Genomic DNA, 22629 nt, shown 5'->3' with positions numbered 1-22629 from the left:
AACCCTATTGGTTTAATAGGGTTGACCATGCAGACAGGTGCTCTGTAAATATTAACAATGGGGACAGCCATGTCTCTATTATACACATTTAGATTTGGTTCCCTGGAAAGTAAAGGATCTTGGCTCATCCATCTGACCCCTCTGCATTCTCCTGCTTTAATTTCTCTAATATTGCACAAAAAAATATTAAAGTCCAAAAATGCACCAAATTGATTAGACGTACTCGATTTTGGAGTGAAAAACTGGTGCACCTACATGGCAGCCCGTAGATGCCAGAAGGAAGAGATGTTGCACCAGATTTATTATGCTGTGTGGCGTTTTTGTGCATTTGATACAATTTGCACCATTGTTGCTGGCTTGTAAATGAAGGCATCAAACACGGCTACTGATAAATTTCCCTTTGTTTCCACTGTCTCTTTAAAATTAGATGACCTTTTCCATTCCCCGATATTAGCTGCTCTTTAGCTGAACACATTCATAGTTCCAGATTGTAAATCTAATAATCCACATTTCGAATGCAGCCAGTGTGCCTCCCCGCCAAGTCGTCACCCTGCTTTGAATTGCTAATGGTATTTCCGTTTTGACGTTAAAACCTATATGGCGGTAAACGTAGATCTGTATCGGAGGGGAAAGCCATATATAACAAAAGGCGAAATAAACAAACCACATTAAAGACCTTTAGTGGCCTTTGCCCGTAACGAGGTATTGAGCATTTATCATAACTGAGGTGTAAAAACTCCACGGTGACATTTGGTGACATTTATGGGGTTTGTCTAATCTGTGTCTGGAATGAATGAGAATTTAATCATTTGCAGATGGGATATGTAGTCAATAACACATGATGAGGAGAGGCTGATTGTTGCGTCCTTTCTGCGGTCAGTCAGTTCATGTGATGCATGGGATTAATGAGCAAAAATCATCAATGTCGAGATGGTAAAAATTCTTGGGGTCCATGCACATGGCAGAATCTTATACACAGAGCCTGTATGGCTCCATATTTCCATGCATTGCCATACAGACCGTGTTGAACTTCACAATCTCTCCTACAACCAGAGTGTTACATAAGAAGCACAATGGGACATCTTAAGATTCATAGTGAAATAAGAGACATCTAAGGTACAGTAGAGGCCCATCCCCACCCCTGTATTATGGTCCTGTGCTCCAGTCCTATGGGTTTCATGACAGGATAGGCCATAGATGCCTGATAGATGCAGTTCCAACCTCTGGAACCCATACCGATCCTTTAGGGGTTGTCTCATCTTGCCATTACCAAGGCAAGCGGGGACTAAGCCTCGACCACCAAGAGGCCGGAAAACAGCAAAGCCGGTCTGTGCGCCTCTATTTCAGTAGCTCCCATTGCGATGCATGATAGGGAAACAGCATAGGTTGCTGTGCTATACTTCTTCTGTAGCTCCCATGCACTACAATGGGAGCTACTGAAACAGCAGAGGGCTGGCCCGCTCCTCTGTTTCCCAGCCAACTGGTGGTCAGGGCTTAGGCTTCATCATGTCTGCTGTGACTGGGGAGGTGGCAGCGTGTGCTCGGATCTCTCTACTTGATTATGAGCAGTTGGAAAATAGCTGATTAAGCATGTTTGACTAGTTCAAAACTCCTATACGAGAGAATGGAGAGAGCAGAGCATGAGGGGCCACCTCTCTATTCACAGTACACACAGGATATAGCCTCATTCTCTAAATAGCAGGAAGTCCCTGAGGTGGCACCAACATCTATTGGACATTTATGGCACATATGGATGTGTCATATATGTCCAAATAGGAATACAACTCTAAACCATGGAGGAATCATTACTGAAACCACTATAAGTCAACACGCTGGGGAGACTTACTAAGCAAAATGTGTCTTTATTTACACATGCCATGCTTACTCCATAAAACTCCCATAGGAGAAGTGAAAGGAGAAAGCTACACATGAGCACCCACCACACCAGCCACAGCGGTAGCGAGACGTGGCACTTTTGGTAGATGTGGATCCCAGAAGTAGGACCTAAATTTACTGGACATTTATGGCCTATGCCATAAATGTCAGAGATGGGAATGTACCTTTAGTAAATGTTATCACATCGTAACCTAGCATTTCGAACTGTATAGTCCACTACCAAAAGTGTAATAGAAGCGCAATGTCTTACCAACACAAGGTATGGACTGGCTCCCTCTAACCATCTTTGTTCCTTTAAGAATATAAAGACTGAATTCATTCCCCAAAAATCATGGCATCTGGGGCTGAACGTCCTCATCTCCATACCGGAAAATGCCGCCAGTTATATCGACAAAAGAGTGCCACCATAGCCTTTACAATAATGCAGTTGGTCCATCAGCTGGCACCATAGCAATGGAAACATATACATAATAAACCATATACTGTAAAGTGGAACTCGGTAGCTAAAGGCACCTATATAATATAGCAACACTTGTCCTCAGTGTCGACCTGTGATGGTCGAGAAAAGCGCACATAAAGCAAACACTCCAGGAGGAGTCTCTTCCCCGCCTTACATGTATTCTTGTTGTACTACTATCTCAGCTTCTAAATGTTGAACAGCCAACTATCACAAATTATACCTGGTATCTATGGTGGTCCTACGTGGCACTCTTCTGGCTCATAAAGTCAAGAAGTAAAGGGGCTACACATGTGCCGTATTTACTTTTTTGATTGTTCTTTTTGCCGAAAAAACATAGAAACTTTAAAAGGGTTGTTCACCCCTGGAGCCATTTTCTGCAGACCTCCACGTGGCTGCACTGACAGTGGGAATCTAACTTACCTAATCAATGCCGCTGGGTTCTGGCTCCATCGATCACCTTTGGGCATGTCTTCCAAGCGTCATGTCACTGGGTCATTGGCTGCAGCAGCCACGTGATCTACATCAAACCTGATATTGCAATTTATCTCTGAAGCGGATATTGAGTTGCTCCTTGTGCATCCCAGCTTTCACTGCACTTGAACAGAGCCAGTCGAGACAAAAAGAACTAATTTTGCAACAGCGCATGCGCAGGGTGAATGCTGCTGCGTAGATAGAGGACAGCATACAGGGTTTACCACGCATGCTCAGCCACCAGAAAGGAGTTGCATACAAGGACAGACTCAGTGGGCAAAACTAGAAATGCAGGGGGCGCCATCCTGAGCATAAAATGTAAATATGTTTGTAAGTAGGCACACTCAGGGACAGAAAAGGGTATCTATTTAAATTCAATATTCATATAAAACAATTTTTTTAGTATGTTTGTTTCAACTTTTTATTTTAGCAGTACTGTATATGACATTGAAAATCAAGTACCAAATATGTTCTTCCGTATCAGACAATGCATATCCTGTAGCGTTAGCTAATTTATTGTCAATTTACTGCTGCTGTGAGATTTCATCTGCAAAGTAATCCTCATGATAATAGTAGTAGTAATAGTATAGAAGAGCCAGAACTGGAAGTAGAATACATGGGGTGACTTAAAAAAGTGTATCCAGAAAGTTGTCTACCTGTTTTCATTAAAAAAATATATTCATATATATGCTAATATGTAAAAAAGAAAAACATTTGGATGAAAGTGTCCCTTTAAGCAATTTTCGGTCTATTGTACGGTAATAAATAAGAACACCATCTACATATGTCTCTTATCACAGTTGCTTATTTTGTTTACATAGGGGAAATATATCTTTGTAATGCTGAGATATAACAGCTGAAGGAACATGGGCCCCTAATGCTAATGAAGTCTGGGAACACAGCAGCAATTTATCTCCGCCAGACAGTTCTGCTCTGTAACCTCTTGGAGAGGAGCAGCGAGGCTCATCAGGGTAGACAGGCTTCCAGGAAGTTATGGTGGCTAAAAGCTTTAATTATTTTTCTATAGATGTGAACAACTTCCAAACTTCTAGCATCAAGAAGAAGACTTGTTAAGGTACTCTGCAGTCATCTTTAATTTTGTAGTTATGATATGTAAAGAGTGATGATACTGACACAATCTGAGAAACATCTATTAACAACACAATTAGTGATCCACCATCTCCATTCACTCCTTACAGATGCATGCGTTCTTACATTTCCTCTTGGTTCAATACATCCCAACCTGTTTGGTCCAAGATAACCAGGTTAAAAAAAAACATGATTTCCTGATATTTTGGCACAAGATGTCTATCTTGTATCTATTGTCGGCCATCCATTGGTTGAGTTGTGAATTGCAGCCTGTCACATTCAAGCTAAGGTAATGGTGGATACATTTGTATGCCATTTAGTAAAGGAGTGGTTGTCACAGCCCTACCATCTGAAACTACGCCAGTTCTTTACAAGACTTCAGAACTTGACTTCACCTACAGTAGTCGTTTTTCTCAAGTCCTAATCAATGGCTTTTGATACCCAGATACTCCTAGGACTTGTGTAGAAAAGAATTACATCATAAACTCATCAATAGATGAAAGCGAACTGGACGAGAATGGTGATGGATGAAAGAGATGGAGTCCAGCAACGGAACAGATCGCAATGACGTACAGGTGGGGGCTGATGAATCTGATGAATCCAACTAGACTGTAAGAAAAACCCCAAACCCAGACAGCAAACAGAAAGCTGAACCCATCGCAAACAGCACTGCATACAACAATAAGACTGTGGAACCACAAGTCCCAGAATGCACTCAAAGTCAAATGACTAGAGGGAAGGCATGAGCTGGAGAGCATAAGTGTCACAGATGTTGTAGGGGAGAACACCAAAGGGCAACAAGAAGGAAGGGAAAAGACACTAGGCCTCACCGCTAGGGAAGGAAAAGGGTCACCACCTATAAAACCCTGCTCCTTGCCCTAACTCCTATCCGTATGGGCACCTCTCGATGGTCGAAATGCCCATACACAGGAACCTAGAAAATCCTGGTGGCCCTCAGTTGCCCTAATAGTAATGACCGGGCAGAGACAACCCGCTCCTTCCCTGGTGAAGGAACAACAACAAAGGTGGGGGGGAATACAAAACACAACAAGCGGAACACTTAACTTCTGAGGCTGATGGATGATGGACGAACAGGACTTCACCACGAACCACACTCCAGCTCTTCCAAAAACCAAATGAAGCTATCCAGAGCAAGGAGTGATGGGTAAAGTCAGACTAAATAGGGGGAGGTGAAGGTCACATGATCCACACCTGAACAGGGGGTGTGGACATACAAGCAACACTCAGACAAAGTGAAACCAAAAGAGGCTGTCAGATAACTAATGTGCAGATATTCTTTCAGACCTTCTCAAACCTGTCACCGGCGTGACAATAGGAGAGTGGTGGCAATGAGGTTGGTTGTAGTTCTCACAGTGCAGTGAGTGGAGGGCGCATGCTTTCTTCCCTCGGGGCACACCCTGGACTTTTTGAGGATCTTGCCTGGTGGTGGCTGGGGTACCCTTTATGTTAGATGGATGGGTGCAAGGCAGGAGGGCAGACATACAGGATGATGGATGATAGTGGAGTCAATGACCAGGCCAGTTTGGGTGCAATAAAGTCTCTTTCTTTACTGATGTACATTTAATTTCCTCATTTATACTTTCTGCAGTTCCTAGTCTGTGGGATCTTAGATCGGATGGCCAGTCCATCTCCAAAGTGTGGTGGGTGCTGAAGCAATATACCCTTTCCAAAAGCAGCAATGTCTTATTGCCATCAACTAGCGATTACCTTACTGTCTTTCCATCATGGCCTTGATGGTTATCTGTCTTCCATAAAAGTCTGTTCTCTTTCGCTCAAGGTTAGTCTTTCAGTTTAGCTTTTCTCTGGCAGTTTTCAGTCTCAGGGATGAAGGTGCCCTGGACCAGGCTTCTGTTTAGGCCCACCTTCTAGGAGCTCTCGGATACATCTTGGACTAGCCATCAATATCAATATCTTGGACAACCCCTTGAATGACAAGACATCAAATGTGTTCCTGTCAGCAACAAACCTCCAGTAGACATACACATCCTTCTAAGGGCTCATGCACACAGCCATAAGTGTTTTGCTGTCCGTAAATCGCGGATCTGCAAAAATGGGATCCCAGCCAAGTGCATGCCATGATTTATTTTTTTAACTTCTGTAGAAATCTCCAATCCTTGTCTGCAAAACGGACAAGAATAGGGCATGTTCTATTTTTAATGTTTTTTTTTTTTTTGTGTGGCCTCGGAATGGACCGTGTGCTTCTCGCATCTTTTGCAGCCCTATTGAAATAAATGGGTTTTAGGAAAGGATAGGATTCGGACAAAAACTACGGCCGCATGCACGACCCCCTAACGCAGACAGAACATGCCAGCCCTTTCATATTGGCGATGAAGTTCTGAGCGAGACGCTCTGCCAAGAATCCTTAACATTTTTATAACTAAAATGCTAATTCCAGACTTCATTATACAGCGGGGAGCAGCGGCGTGATCTATAGACTAGAGCGCTGCATAATCTTAAAACACATGTAGCCCACAATGCCTAAAGACAGTTGAACGCGCCCTCCCCTCCCCAGCATTGTATTAAGCTTTTCTGTACATGGCAGTCGATTAACATTCGGCGTAAATGTAAAAATAGCTTCCTGTGTTCAGATAATGTCTAATATATCATGTGTTGTAAATGAGCGCCCGACTTTGATTTAATAAATGGAGGCAATCAAACAATGGGTGCACCTCAAAAAACCAATTAGTACATTGCAAACTCACTGATTCCTATTACAGATGAGTTTTCGCTTTTTCCGCTCTAACCTATTTCCAGGCCTCTTCCCTGCTTTATGCTGCCACCTAAGGGTATCGTATAAATTCATTCTAGTGCTCATTAAGGCTACGTTACGGCTGCTTTGTTGCCTAGAGAGCAATTATAATTTGTGTAGATATGATCTTAAGCCGTCAGATATAGGCACGAAGGCTTCTTCATTATACGGCTACTTACAATAAATAAACTGGGGACCGGATTCTACTCATAGCGTCCTGCGCAGAGCGCCCCCCTTAGGACTGAGAACGAATGGAAGCCTTGACGGAACCCTAGGAAAGTTCAGCTCTTGAGGTAATTAACGAATGGTTATGCTGCAGTCAATTTCCCTTGTTTAAGGTCATGCGGGGAATCTCGGAGTTTTTTCATTTCCGTATGTGATTTTCATTCGGGATTTTCGTAGCGGATCCCTCGTTCTTAATCCTTCGTCTAGGTCAAGTGCTTGGAGAAAGTTTTACAGTTGTAATTAAGTGGAGAGTGAAATGAGGTTATCAGTCTCCACCAGTTTAAAGCCTGGTGAGAAAGGTGATTGAACCTGGGAAATTTGCTGCATGGAGACAGGATAAAGAGGCCCCAGAGTCTTCTGGGCAGATTTTTCTTAATGGTTGCTTTAGATTACCGAATTCTAACCCAAAAGCTTTCTTTTTGCTGCATATTTAAAGGGCACCCGTCAATAGGATCAACCTGATGAAACTAGGCAGACTGGTAGGGCTGATCCTGCTGATTAAAGTGATATATGTCTTGTGAAAATTGGTTGCAGCGTGCCTTTGAAGAAAAAGTTCATGCTGTATGCAAGTGAGGGCTTGATTGCACCGAGGGGTGGGGCCTAGCCCGTCTGTGCACTTCAGCTACTCAGCTTTCCAGGCTGGATACGCCCCAGAGTGCACCGAATCTATAATTTGCATAAAGAATAAAAGTCATTTTTTTCACGGGAACGCCACTGTCATGGCAGCACTCCATGCCCACCAACTTCCTGCTATCCAGGGCAAGCACGGGCATCACATTCACCTGGCTTGTTCCTTCCTGCTAGGTCTCATTCTGTGCGTATATTACTATCTATTCATTAAACCTCTCCCTGCAGCACTACAAGGGTTAATTCCCATTTTTGCTTTGTGTCCAGCTGTTTGACTAATGAGCTCATCAGCCCTCCTATATATGCTGGGCTGTTTGGTCCATCCCTTGCCTTAACAATAGATTCCTTTTGTTTTCACTTGCTTGCTAGGCCATGGAATAGAATTATAATCTGTCTGTCTGTGTACTGATTTCTGCCTGTTTTCTGACCTGACCCTTGCCTGTTCTGGACGGTTTCACGGATTCCAAGTACTCTTCCTGCCCTGACCTCTGGCTGTTTCCTGACTATGTGTATTGCCCGATCCCTTGGTGCTTAGTACTGGTGCCTCTGACCCCATTGAGTCAGCAGCCAACCACAGTGTATTCAGCAGGATTAACTCTACCATTCGGCATGTGTGGATCAATAGAGTTGATCCTTCTAATAAATGCTCTTTAAAGGCGTATACGCTTTAGCAGACAATTTTATTTTAGTGTTCCAATACATCTTAACTGAAAAAATGAAGGGCCTTTGCGAATAGTTTTGCTTACAAATACCTACCATTTTATGTATACAGTTCTTATGAAAATCTGTGTGTCACGCAGGGTTTGTTGCAGTGGCGTAGGGATCGCCATAGCAGCCATAGCAATGGCTATGGGGCCCTACGCCACTGGGGGCCCGGGCTGCCGGCTGAGGATTTAAAAAAAAAGAATTCAAGTGGCAGTGCGATAGGGCCCCCGCGGGCACCCCCATCATGGCCCGCCCATCATTGGTGGCAGCGGCAGTTCCGATCGGAGTCCCAGCAGTGTAATGCTTATTGGGGTCTTATTGGGGCTGTTAACTGAGGTCTGATTAACATTGGGGGTCTGATTGGCGGTCTGACCTGAGGTGTAATGAAAAATTCTTTTTTTCCGGAGCAGCTTGGAGAAAAAAAAGGTCTCAGTCTCCCACACTCCTTCTGCCTGGCCAAGCGAGGCAGCTCCCCGTAGGCCAAGTCTGTCAGCACCCCTGAGGCCAAGCCTGCCAGCACCCCTGAGGCAAAGCCAGCCAGCACCCCTGAGGCCAAGCCAGCCAGCACCGCTGAGGCCAAGCCAGTCAGCACCCCTGAGGCCAAGCCAGTCAGCACCCCTGAGGCCAAGCCAGTCAGCACCCCTGAGGCCAAGTCAGCCAGCACCGCTGAGGCCAAGCCTGTCAGCACCCCTGAGGCCAAGCCAGCCAGCACCCCTGAGGCCAAGCCAGCCAGCACCCCTGAGTCTTCAGAACTGTAAGTAAATTATATATAAGAGGAGCTTATAATATGAAAGAGACGAATTATGTCAGAGCAGCTCTTCACCTACACGTGTATCAGCACTAGATATATACCCCTTACTCTCCCTAATACCCAAACTACACAAGATACATATCCCTACCTTCTGTCTAATACACATACACACCCCACGATATGTACTTTCACCTTCTTGTGTTACAGACCCCTGTACAATTTAACAATCTTCTTTAATACACAGACATTTAGATTCATACATTTGCTACACTGGCACAAATGCGTTTCCAGTGACCAACTGTCTGTGCTCAGTCCTACGCGTAACCGTCGCAAGTGCATGAGGAGCTGCGGATGTGGCGGCGAGGTCCGAGAGGTATGTGGGGGTGGAAGATCCGGGAGGAGGGGGGGGCCATAAATTTTTTTTGCTATGGGGCCCAGTCATTTCTAGCTACGCCCCTGATTTGTTGGTAGTCTGTAACAATGTAGGCACGTCGGTTTGCATAGGAGCTGTATACACAGAACAGTAAGAAACAGCTTGGCACTTATAACACCCAATCAGATCTCAGTTTTATTTTCTAATCTGTATTTCATCTAATAACGAGATATACGGTACCCTGCCCAGATGACAGTCTGGAGCTGCCAACCTTGGTGATAGCTATGATCCAGAGACAAGAATCTTTACTCACGACTGAAGGAGCAGCTTTAGGGGTTGTAAGGGCAACAGCTTTTGCCCAAGAGTATCAGGCTATACCTCTGTCCATACAATATATAAATAGCTGACCTCAGTGGAGCAGTTTACTGACAACATGCAGGACCTACAGAAGAGGCACCATAATTAGCATATTGTGTAAGTAAATGACTGGAGCCCAGAACCTGCGCGGGAACAGGAGTTCCATAATGTTGCATACTGCATTGATCAATGTAACTGTTCCTCTAAGGAGCTGTTATTTATTTTTATTAATGGAATACCGTATGGCAGTATTGACTTCTGCTCGGTGTATTATATTTTTGCCGTTTATGGTGGTAGCGGCACCGTATAGCAATATTATTTACGCAACTTTTTGTAGACGCAGCCAAAATCTTTCATATGTCCCTATGACATACCACAAGTTTTTTTTTTTACTTCAGTGACACTTTAAAGTTCTGGACAACCCCTATAATCCTATTAGGGGACCTGAACCTGCAATACATTAATCGCTTACAAAATACATTGCAATACTCCTGTATTGCAATATAATATATCAGTCGGGGTTCCACAAAAATCAGGCATAATAGACATAAAGTTATGGAAGGCTTGGGGGCCTTTGATGAGTGGCGCCCTGATCAAGTATTGTTGTGGATGCTATTCACCGTAGCTAAGGGGTTAAATGGTCACAGTCGTAGTTATCTCCTACAGTAGACTGGCTTTGCAGCAGGATGTGTGCCACCGGATAATAAGTTCCATTACACAGCAGGAAACGATGCAGGTGACCTATTGTTGCCTGGGCTGGGGAGGAAGGGGTGCTGGCGAGATCTGGGTATCATAAAGAGTGCCAACAAGCCTCTGTGCTTTGGCCTGGTTATTTAGATTAGAGATGAGCAAAGTTCTTTAAAATTGATTTGGCTGCTTCGTTGAATTTTACCCAAAAATTAGCTTTGTGACAAATTACTTCTTTGTAAGTAGTAGGTGTAATGACGGGGAACTGCGATTGTGCTGCCCCCTCCCCTCCCCCGTCATTGAAACCCTCAGATGCCGTGTTCATCGCTGATTGCGGCATCCGAGATGAATGTTAAGGCCTTTCAAGGGTTAATCAGTAAAAAAAAAAAAAATTTATGTACTTACCATATCCACTTGAGAACGAAGAGGCCGCCGCAGACATCTTGCTTGAAGATCCAACGCGAAATCTTGTGCGGTGCGTGATGACGTCATCACACTGGCCGGGATCTTCAAGCAAGATGGCCGCTTCTTCGCGCTCAAAAAGATGAGGTGAGTATGACATTTTTTTTTTACAGCCATTTCAGGGAAAATTGATTCGTTACCACGAAGCATGAGGAAATTCGGTTTTGCAGCAAATCGAATTTTCCACTTACTTCCAAATACTTCGATTCGCTCAACACTAATTTAGATGCATGGCTGGTGCAGAAAACTGAATCTTTGCTCCATCAGGTTGATTTATTTGAGGTTTTCTTTCTGTAAATTGATAGAAATAATTGGTGAATCGACTATTCTACGGGCTGGTGGCAATTTTCGGACCAGTAGATTGGCACATTGATTCGCTCATCTCTTATTTCGATGGATAGAAAATCAGATTTGTAAAATGATAGGAAACTGAAATATCTACGATTTTTTCTGCCCAAATCCACAAAAAAAGAAATTTGTGTGCATAACTAAACACGCATATAAGCCGTCGAAGCCTCCAGCCCAGGTTGGTTGCTCAGATCTGACCTTATTATATTCCAGAACGTCCCCATGTCTGCTGAGATTCTCGGCGCTGAAGCCTCACAGCTCGTTCCACCGTATAATTCTCAATTAATTTATGGTTAAGCATAAACTGGCAGCGCGGCGAACGTCTATCATCTGCTCCGCGATCGCATTGCTGTAACCCGGCATCGCCGGCGTATTTTATATATTTTATGTACTCTTTGACTCTGGAGTGATATTTTTCATATGGCTGCTAAATGGGAATCTGTCTGCTACTGTATAGGAGGGAACGGTTTGTTAACTGGTGAAATCAGCAAAGCATGGACAGTTCACTATGTCGGTTCTGAGTGATTCATCATGCGCTGGATTCTGGATTCCCGTCACATACATCATGAGTTACGCTGGTTAATTCGCGGCTGCCAAATGACTTCTGTGTGGAGTGAAATTGCTCGAATGCAGCCTATGGTAGGTTATGAAGGTGAATACGACAGGCAGTAAGACATGTTGCTGCTATGGGGTGAGTTGCTTTTATGTTTTCATGTGTTTACGAGACTAGAGAGGCATCCACTTACCACCTAAGGGCCCTTGCACACGACCGTATGCCCTCCGAGACATACTGTCAGTAAGCGGGCCATATATTCCGGAGCGGCATAGATTGTGCGCACGGGAGTACACAGCATCATAGATTACAATGATGCTGTGTATGTCGGGCCACCTACAGGGCTATTGTCCTGCACTCATAAGATCATATGTGTGTGGGACAATAGTCCCGCGGGCGGCCCAACGAACACAGCATCATTGTAATCTATGATGCTGTGTACTCCCGTGCGCACGATCAATGCCGCTCCGGGACATATGGCCCGCTAACAGACCGTATGTCTCGGAGGGCGAGGGCATACGGTCGTGTGCAAGGGCCCTAAGACGTCTCCCACAATTAGCCGACCTCCCAGAGTAGATGAGAAGCTGCAGATGAGCTGCCATTAAAATGAATCAACTGGGAGCTTCAGAGATAGCACATCTCTGCGGAAGCTCTCCCTTCATTAACGCCTCATGCTCTCGACTCTGTGTTGGCTGTGCCTGTGCAGCAGACCACAAATTGCGGTCCGCCATGCACGGGCACCGACCACGTGCCTACCGTCTGTGGACGTGGACCCATTCACTCTAATTGGGACCGTGATCCGCATCCGACAGTGTGCACATGGCCAGTGCCCGTATATTGTCGACTTGCTGTTTGCGAGCAGCTATAAGAGCACGGATCTGCTACAGTTGTGTGCATGAGGCCTAAATCTCATAGCATAAGGTTCTATTCACACTGGGTTTAGAGCCTATGTTAACTGGATCTCCAGACATATTTCTTCAACATATTTAATTTTTTAGGCATACAATGGGATATGCCGCTAACAGGCCAAAAATAAAGCGAATACCATGCGGTGTACTTTTTTTTATGGTATCCCTTTTTATGGATTTATAGGTATTGGGGGAGATGTATTAAACTGGTGTAAAATAGAAATGGCTTAGTTGCCCATAGCAACCAATCAAATTCCACCTTTCATTTTCCAAAGGAGCTGTGAAAAATGAAAGGTGGAATCTGATTGGTTGCTATGGGCAACTAAGGCAATTCTACTTTACACCAGTTTGATAAATCTCCCTCATTGTTCTTTTACCGCCAAACATAGCGTCATGGAAGGACACTACAAAGAAAGCCACTGCCTTCCAAAAAACATTACATCCCATCTTAAGTTTGCTTAAGACCACCTGAATGTTCCACAGAGATACTGGGAATATGTCCTATAGACTAACGAGACAAAAGTAGGACACTTTAGCACAATGCTATGCTTAGAGAAAAAAGAATCCTTCATTATAACATCAAAACCTCATTCCAACCATGGTGGAAGGAACCATCATGGTTTGGGCTTCTTTACTGTCCCAGGTCCTGGACACCTTGAGAGAACAATGAATTCTGAGGCCACTTTCACACGTCCGTGATGACATCTGTGACAGGATGGTCGTGAAGAATCTGGCCGTGAAGAATCTGTGTTAAGTCTACGTGTCCGTTTTTTGCCCTCCCTGTCATACCTATTCAACATACACTGCTAGGCTGAAAATGCATTTCCAGAGCATCTCCTACCAATGGTCTGTTAAAATCACTGATAGAACACAGATGCCATTCCTGTTGTGTCTGTGGTTTTCATAGACTCATAAAGTGAGGGATCCGTAATCACTGACAAGAATAGCGCATGCTTCTGTGGTGCCACCACGGACTGTGGGAAACCACTGATGTATGAATACACACATTAAAGTCAATGGGAAAGTGTGCTGTCTGTGGAGACAACAGAAAACAAACATCCGTGATTCATGGACGTGTGAAAGAGGCCAAAGGTGTATGAAAACAATTTACAGGAGAATATATGAGCGCCGTTCACGACTTCAAGCTGAAGATCTGTTGAATGATGTAACAAGACAAAAGAATAGAGGAAAAAGAAGATGATTGGTGTTTTGAAATGGTCAAAAAGAGTCCTGACCTTAAGGGCTCATGCACACGACCATATGTATTTTGCAGTCTGCAAAAAACGGATCCGCAAAAAATACGCATGCCGTCCATGTGCATTCCGTATTTTGTGGAACAGAACAGCTGGCCCCTAATAGAACAGTACTATCCTTGTACATAATGTGGACAATAACAGGACATGTTCTATTTTTTTTTTTGCAGAACTACGGACATATGGAAACGGAATGCACACGGAGTAACTTTCTTTTTTTGGCGGACCCGTTGAAATGAATGGTTCCGCATACGGTCCGCAAAAAAAAGTAACTGACAGAGAAAAAAAAAATACGTTCGTGTGCATGAACCCTAACCCTATCGAGATGTTGTGGAATGATTCGATGAGGGCTATGCACGCGAGGCATCCTAAATATATGGATCAATTTAAACATTTGCAGGGAGGAAATGTCCAAAGTTCCTCCTCAACGTTGTGTAAATGATATTTGCAGCTGCTAAAGCAGGATCTACAAGTTTAGATTCAAGGGTTCACTTACTTTTTCTCCCTGCACAGTGGATGTGCTCAATAAAATACATGAATAGTAGTTGTGACTTAGAGCGCATTCGACTGTATGTGTTTTGGGGTCCGCAAATAAACACAGATACCGGCCATGTGCATTCCGCATTTTGCGGGACTGAACGGCCAGCCCTATGATAGAAATGTTTTTTCTTGTCTGCAATGGCCGACAAGAATAGGACAAATTCTACCTTTTATGCGGGGCCACGGAACGGAAGTACTGATCTTTTGCGGTCCCATTGAAATGAATGGGTCCGCATCCATTCCGCAAAATTGCGGAACAGAAGCGGACTCAAATATACGGTCGTGTGCATAAGGCCTTAGATCACCATCAAAGCACATATTACTAGTAATCAATGAATTCATCCTAGCAATATGCCCCCAATGCCCGAGAAGGGAATACCCCTTTAAATCTAATATTACATTCTTGGAAATTAGTTTGGTTGTTGTAAAAAGGATATATAAAAGAAACTACCTGTATAGTTATGGGTATGAGGCACACGACCCTAGGCCCAGACAATCCTCCATTAAAAGCTATGTAAAGGATTATAGATGCCCTAGATAAGGCCTGTCTGGTGACCAATTGGCCCAAAGTGATGAAGTATCGCTAGAATGGTCAGACTACTGAGACCGCTACTGATCCTGAGAATGAAGGGGCTATAGTACTGATTTAGCCCTGCAGACCCTTCAGTGTTTTCCTGCACAATGGCCCCCGGTCATCTGCTGCACACCTCCATTCAAGTAAATGGGGCCTGCTGCACAGCCGGGTGGCCATGGTGCCACTGTGCAAGCCAAGATTGTGGAGGGACTGTGGCAGGCGCAGCACTATGAAGTGCCTTCTGACTTTTATAGTCTAACCAGACTGTCTATTAGGCTACATGCACACGAACGCTGTTTGTTTCCGTGTCTGTTTTTTTTTTTTTGCGGATAGGATGCGGACCCATTCATTTCAATCGGTCCGCAAAAAACATGGACAGCACACCGTGTGCTGTCCGCATCAGTATGTCTGTTCCGTTGCTCCGCAAAAAAAATTGTGCATGTCCTATTTTTTTCTAGTTTGCGGACAAGGATAGGCATTATTACAATAGATCCGCAAAAAAAAACGGATGCCATATGGAACGTTATCAGTTTTTTTGCGGATCCGCACTTTGCGGACTGCAAAACACATATGGTCGTGTGCATGTAGCCTTACTCTGTAATTCCTCCAGAGCCCATTGAAACAGTAGGTTTAAAGAGCACACCAAATGCTTGAAATAACTTCTTTATTAACAAACTTTTCTTCATATAACACTGCCGCCTCCGCAGCAGATAGTCCATGTACAAAACATGTGTTTAAAAGATATCACAAAATGGCGGAATGCATAAGATGGTGGTTCAACTGTTCAATCTTGTCATTCAACATAAAATGGTGGATATATTTCTCTCTTGAGTATCTGTACTCTCACTTTAAGTTATTTAAGCACTTTATGATCTCTCTGAGAGGCATATCTGAGGTCTAAATAATAATTCACTTGCTGAATTTGGTCGCAATTTTCAATATGCAGTTAGCAGTAACTATTTGCAGATTGGTTGAGTATGATCTGGTTGTATGCAATTTGGATTGCAATATGGAATTTGAATTTGGATTGTGAACTTTGTGGTTTGCAATTCTATGACTCAGTAGTTCGTTTGTATGCAATTGGTGGAACTGTAAGTAAACAACACACATATAACTGGTTCAGTATACAGTTCTGATCACTATATTAACATTAGGAATATTATATAACTGTTTTAAATACCTATTTTGGCCTCTCTGCTTCCACAACACACAGCTCTTGGTGGAGTAAATGACTGTTCAGCTTCTCTCTCTGGTGAATAATAATTTCTAGCAGCTCCTGCTAGGGAATTTCCCACACAGGCTGTGTGTGAGGCTGGCTGTTATTGGCCAAGACTCCTGCTGTGTGTGAGGCTGGCTGTGATTGGTCTATACTTCTGCCCAGCAACAACAGTTTAACTCTATGCTTCCTGTTTCTGCTGTGTCATTGAGCTTACCTCACATCCATATAATGAATTTTAAAGGCATATTATCTTTTCTGCATCTGTGAACACAATATATATATATATATATATATATATATAACAGTTAGGCTACATGCACACGACTGTATGTGTTTTGTGGTCCGCAAATTGCGGTTCCGCAAAATAAAATGGAAGCCGTTTGTTTTTTGCGGATCCATTGTAACAATGCCAAAAATGGACAAGAATAGGACATTTTCACTGTAAATAACTCAGCTTATGTCTTTAACACACAAACATAGGAACTGTATTAAGGTTACTGGCAGGTCTAGCTGTATAAACATATAAGCTGTATTACCAACCTAGGACAGGTCTTAGCTGGCCAGCTACAGGGATCACAGCATTGAATCAGTACTGCAGACCCCTCATTCTTAGGCCCCTTTCACACGAGCGAGAATTCCGCGCGAGTGCAATGCGAGATGCGAACGCATTACGCCCGCACGGAATACGGACCCATTCATTTAAATGGGTCTTTGTACATGAGCGGTGGTTTTCACACATCACTTTTACGTTGCGTGAAAATCGCAGCATGTTCTATATTCAGCAATTTTTTTCACAAAACGCTGGCCCTATAGAAGTCAATAGGGGTGCGTAAAAAATCGCATCGCATCCGCAAGCAAGTGCGGATGCGATGCGATTTTCACGGATGGTTGCTAAATCGCGTTGCACTCCGCGCGATAAAAACTGAACAACTGAATGCGATCACAAACAAAGCTGAATGGCTTGGTTTGCGAAATCACGCAGTTTTCACTGAACGCGTCCGGACATGCTCGTCTGCAAGCGGCCTTAGGAACTGGAAGGGTGCCAGAGATTAGACCCCAACCAAACCCCTTGAAGAAAAAAATATTTTCTACATAATGCAAATCAATAAAACAAAACTCCCCGTCTTTTGGTTATGACAAGTAAAGAGATGAGATTCTGGAACAGGACGAGTAACGAGCTGTACGCAGCCTTTAGAAGGTTGAGCGCATCATTTCCAGGCAGAACAGACTGGGGTTTCTGTATAAATCTACATTCTCTTGGCAAGACAAACACAAGGAAGTCCCTGAAGAAAAGAAATGTTCCCTCTCGTCGACGCGTGTGTGTCTGACACATGGTTCCCTGTGGGAACGCCGAACACGTAACAGCAAAGATGATTTTTAAAATGGTTCTTTTCTAACAGGTGCCAGCTGTGAAGGCTTCGAATGTCATTCCAATCTGTGAAAGTACATTGTGATGGATCCAGTGTCACAGTTAGGCTAGGGCTACACGGCAACATAGGGCACAACTGCACTGCAACATGTGTCGCGCGACATTGATGTTGCGCGACAATTTTTATAATGATAGTCTATGGTGTTGCACTGCGACATGTGACATGCTGCGACTGTCGTAGAAAAATCCATCTTGGATGGATTTTTTGCTACTGTCGTGTCGCAGTGAGACACCATAGACTATCATTATAAAAATTGTCGCGCGACATTGGTGTGACAAATGTCGTCGTGTAGCCCTAGCCTTATGAGTTCACTCTGACGCAATTTGGGCCAAATTTATCAAATGTTGCACGGTGTTTGATACATTTGATTCATTTAAGATGCTTTTAAGTCTAACACTTCTGTCTTGAGATGTTACTCCACTGTGTATACCAGTCGAGTAAGTTTGCAACAATTTTTGAGACTTTTTAAAGTTGGAGTTAGGGCTGGTGCACACCACTGTATTTTTCAGTGTCCCGTTTTTCTTGCGGCCCATATGCGTATGTATTCACTTCAATAGGGCCACAAAAAAAAAAAAATTCTGTTTCCGTATGTCCATTCCGCAAAAAAAAAAAAAAATAGAACATGTCCTATTGTTGTTCGCATTACGGACAAGGATAGGACTGTTCTATTAGGGGTTGGCTCTTCTGCAAAATATGGAATGCACTCGGCCGGTATCTGTGTTTTGCAGATTGAAAAACAACAACAGTTGTGTGCATGAGCCCTTAAAGGGGTTCTCCGGGTTCAGGGCTGAATCTAGATATAAGCTGTTCTTTATTCCTTGATTACATAGGAGTGGAGTATGGGAGCATTGACAAGGCTGAGCATGGGAGCCAGGAATTCTGACTCACACAGCGCAAGGATGTGTTTGTTTTGTGCTGGTGAAGTACCAGGCTTCCTATCACTATGCCAAGTGGAGACTTCTGCCTAGCAGTGAGCCCGGTGATGTCACCAGCACAGATGGGTGGTCTATAGCGCTGCCGGAGGCTGTTTGTGGAGGTGGATACTCTGCAAAGCAGCATAGCACCCGCCTCCAAAACAGCCTCCGGCAGATTCCAGATTCTACAGTTCGCTTTCGCATACCCATTGACTATAATGGCGTCCGGCGACGATTTAGGCTGAGTTCACACGGGCGAGATTTCCGCGCGGGTGCAATGCGGTAGGTGAACGTATTGCACCCGCACTGAATCCCGACCCATTCATTTCAATGGGGCTGTTCAGATGAGCGGTGATTTTCACGCATCACTTGTGCGTTGCGTGAAAATCGCAGCATGCTCTATATTCAGCGTTTTTCACGCAACGCAGGCCCCATAGAAGTGAATGGGGTTGCGTGAAAATCGCAAGCAAGTGCGGATGCGGTGCGATTTTCACGCACGGTTGCTAGGAGACGATCGGGATGGAGACCCGATCATTATTATTTTCCCTTATAACATGGTTATAAGAGAAAATAATAGCATTCTGAATACAGAATGCATAGTAAAACAGCGCTGGAGGGGTTAAAAAATAAATAAAAAATAATTTAACTCACCTTAGTCCACTTGATCGCGTAGCCGGCATCTCCTTCTGTCTCCTTTGTTGAATAGGACCTGTGGTGAGCATTAATTACAGGAACAGGACCTTTGATGACGTCACTCCGGTCATCACATGATCTTTTGCCATAGTGACGTATCATGTGATGACCGGAGTGACGTCATCAAAGGTCCTGTTCCTGTAATTAATGCTCACCACAGGTCCTATTCAACAAAGGAGACAGAAGGAGATGCCGGCCGCGATCAAGTGGACTAAGGTGAGTTAAATATATATTTTATTTTTTTAACCCCTCCAGCGCTAGTTTACTATGCATTCTGTATTCAGAATGCTATTACTTTCCCTTATAATTATGTTATAAGGGGAAATAATACAATCTTACAGAACACCGATCCCAAGCCCGAACTTCTGTAAAGAAGTTCGGGTTTGGGTACCAAACATGCGCGATTTTTCTCACGCGAGTGCAAAACGCATTACAATGTTTTGCACTCGCGAGGAAAAATCGCGGGTGTTCCCGCAACGCACCCGCACATTTTCCTGCAACGCCTGTGTGAACCCAGCCTTAGCCTCTTTCCGTCATAAATGGACAAAAAAAAAAACTTTGCATGCAACAGTTTTTGTCTAGCCGGCAGCTGCCATTTGCGCCAAATCAGGCATGCCACAGTTGCGAACATAGGTCTGTCAGCTTGACAGACTAATCATAGTAATTTTCTCACCCACTGGAGAGCTGTAAAAATGCTAAATGTTGCAAAAACTTTGTGCAAAAAAGCCTAAAAAGTTGCAAAGCCCAAACACGTTTGGAAGCCAGAATTTTGGAGTGCAGGGCTCGATAAATATTCCTCCATGGAAGGAAAGGAAGGGGGGGGGGGGGCGGAGCGGATGTATCATGAGGATAATATTTGAAGTTTGCATTGGCATATTTTGATCAAACACAATTGTCTAGAAATGCAACTCAATTTTTTTTGGCCAATTTGCCCTTTGTATCTAATGTTGGAATTATTGACGGTGCAATTAGTTCCAGAAATATCCCACAGAAACTCATCGGGGTCTATTTTAAGTCAATGGGATTGCCAAGACTGGGGTCCATTTGAATTTGGATTCATTGGGATCTGTTTTAAGAACTGTTTCCATTACCCCTTCCCGACATCCGCCGTACATTTACAGCGCATCGGGAAGTGACTTCCCGAAAGCCTCCATACAGGTTTGGCGCGCTGATTGGGTGGGTTCAGGATCAGCAGCAAGTGTATTCACTGATGCCGGCGCTTTAACCCTCTGTATGCTACGGTCAGCGCTGACCGCGGCATGTACGGGATGTCCCCGTCCCCATCAGGTCCTTGTGCTGCGGTGACAGGGACCCAATGGCTGGAAAGGCAGCCCGATGTCTTCCATAGATATCGGGACTTGCCTTCTACGGAAGCCTGTGAGACCCAGCCCCCTGGGTCTCACAGGCAAGCAGGCTGTCAGTGTATTACACTGGTAATACGCTGACAGTCAATGCATTACAATACACATTTATGTTGAAGTCCTAAAGTGGGACAAAAAAATTAAAATAAAGTGTCTTTCATAAAAAATAAAAGTTTCAAGTAAAAAAACAAAGAAAAAAAAACACTAATGTGTAATTTTTCCCCGCACGGTGTTCACCCCAATTACAAATCCCAAAAAGCAATGGCAGAGTTGCCACCTTATCCTGCTTCCCAAAATGCTAAATAAAAAGGTGATCAAAAAGTTGTATGAACTCCATAATAAAAGCAATGATAATGCTTCGTTGAGAGAAAAATAAAATGTATGGTTGTCAGAAAATTGCTGTACTGGTGTCCAGAGGCTGATCAATAGCAACATGGCACCTGTAAGCCGTTCCACCAAAATCTGCCCTCCAAAAACCATATGGCGCTCCTTCTCTTCTGATCCCAGCCATGTGCCCAAACAGCAATTTATGACTACATGTGGGGTGTTGCCGTGTTCAGGAGAAAATGCTTAACAAAATTTGTGGTGCTTTTTCTCCTGTTACCCCTTGTGAAAATAAGAAAATGGGGAGCTTATGCAACATTGTATTGGAAGAAATGACAATTTTCAGACCCAAGTTTTTCTAAATTCTATTAAAAGCATGTGGAGTCAAAGTGGTCAGAACACCCTTCAATAAATAGCTTGAAGAGTGTAGTTTCCAAAATGGGGGGGGGGGGGGGTGCTACTGTGGGGGTACCTTAGCGTGACTTCAAATGTAGCATGGCATCGAAAAACTATTCCAGCAAAATCTGCCCTCCAAAAACCATATAGCTCTCCTTTCCTTCTGAACCCTGGCATGTGCCCATAGAGCAGGTTAAGATAACACATGGGGTGTTTTTGGAAACTGCAGAATCTGGGTAATAAAGATTAAGGTTTGTTTGGCTGTTAACCCTTTCTGCTTATAGGGAAAAAAATTATTAAAATGGAAAATCTGCAAAAAAAAGTGCAATTTATAAAGTTCGCCTCCATTTCCCTTTAAATCATACAAAGGGTTAATCACGTTTGTAAAATCAGTTTTGAATAACCTGAGGGGTGTAGTTTCTAAAACGGGGTCATTTATGGGCACTTTCTACTATGTAAGACCCATAAAATGACTTCAAAACTGAATTAGTTCCTAAAAAAGTGGATTTTGTAAATTTCCTTAAAATTTAGAAAATTTGCTTAAATTTTTTTTTAAGCCTTCTAGCATCCTTAAAAAATAAGATGACATTCGCAAAACTATAAAAACATAATTTAGACATATGGAAAATGTTAATTAATAACTACTTTATAAGTTATCACGTTTCATCTTAAAAAGCAGAAAAATTTAAATTTTGAAAATAGGGAATTTTTCTAAATTTTCAGTAAAATAGTTTTTTTTTTATAAATAAAGATAAAACATATCGACTCAAATTTACCTTTAACAAAGTACATTGTCTCATGAGAAAATATTAGAATCGCTTGGATAAGTAAAAGCGTTCCAAAGATATTACCACACAAAACACCACATGTCAGAGTAGCAAAAATAGGCTCTGTGGAAGGTGAAGGGGTTAAAAATCAACCTTGCAAAAAAAATATATATATAATATTGCAAAAACTGGTGTTTGCCCTATTACTCTGATCTTTTCTTAGAATGTAACCAGAGTTCGAGATTATATTGCAAGATAACATATAATATGAGATACATGTAATACTCATAGTCATGCTCATGGCCAAAATGGGTTGTCACTCTTAGGGCCCTTTCACACGGGCGAGTATTCCGCGCGGATGCGATGCGTGAGGTGAACGCATTGCACCCGCACTGAATACCGACCCATTCATTTCTATGGGGCTGTTCAGATGAGCGGTGATTTTCACGCATCACTTATGCGTTGCGTGAAAATCG

Source organism: Bufo bufo, chromosome 5 (assembly GCF_905171765.1).
Source record: "Bufo bufo chromosome 5, aBufBuf1.1, whole genome shotgun sequence".
Taxonomy (NCBI): Eukaryota; Metazoa; Chordata; class Amphibia; order Anura; family Bufonidae; genus Bufo; species Bufo bufo.
Note: the sequence above shows the minus strand (reverse complement) of the source record.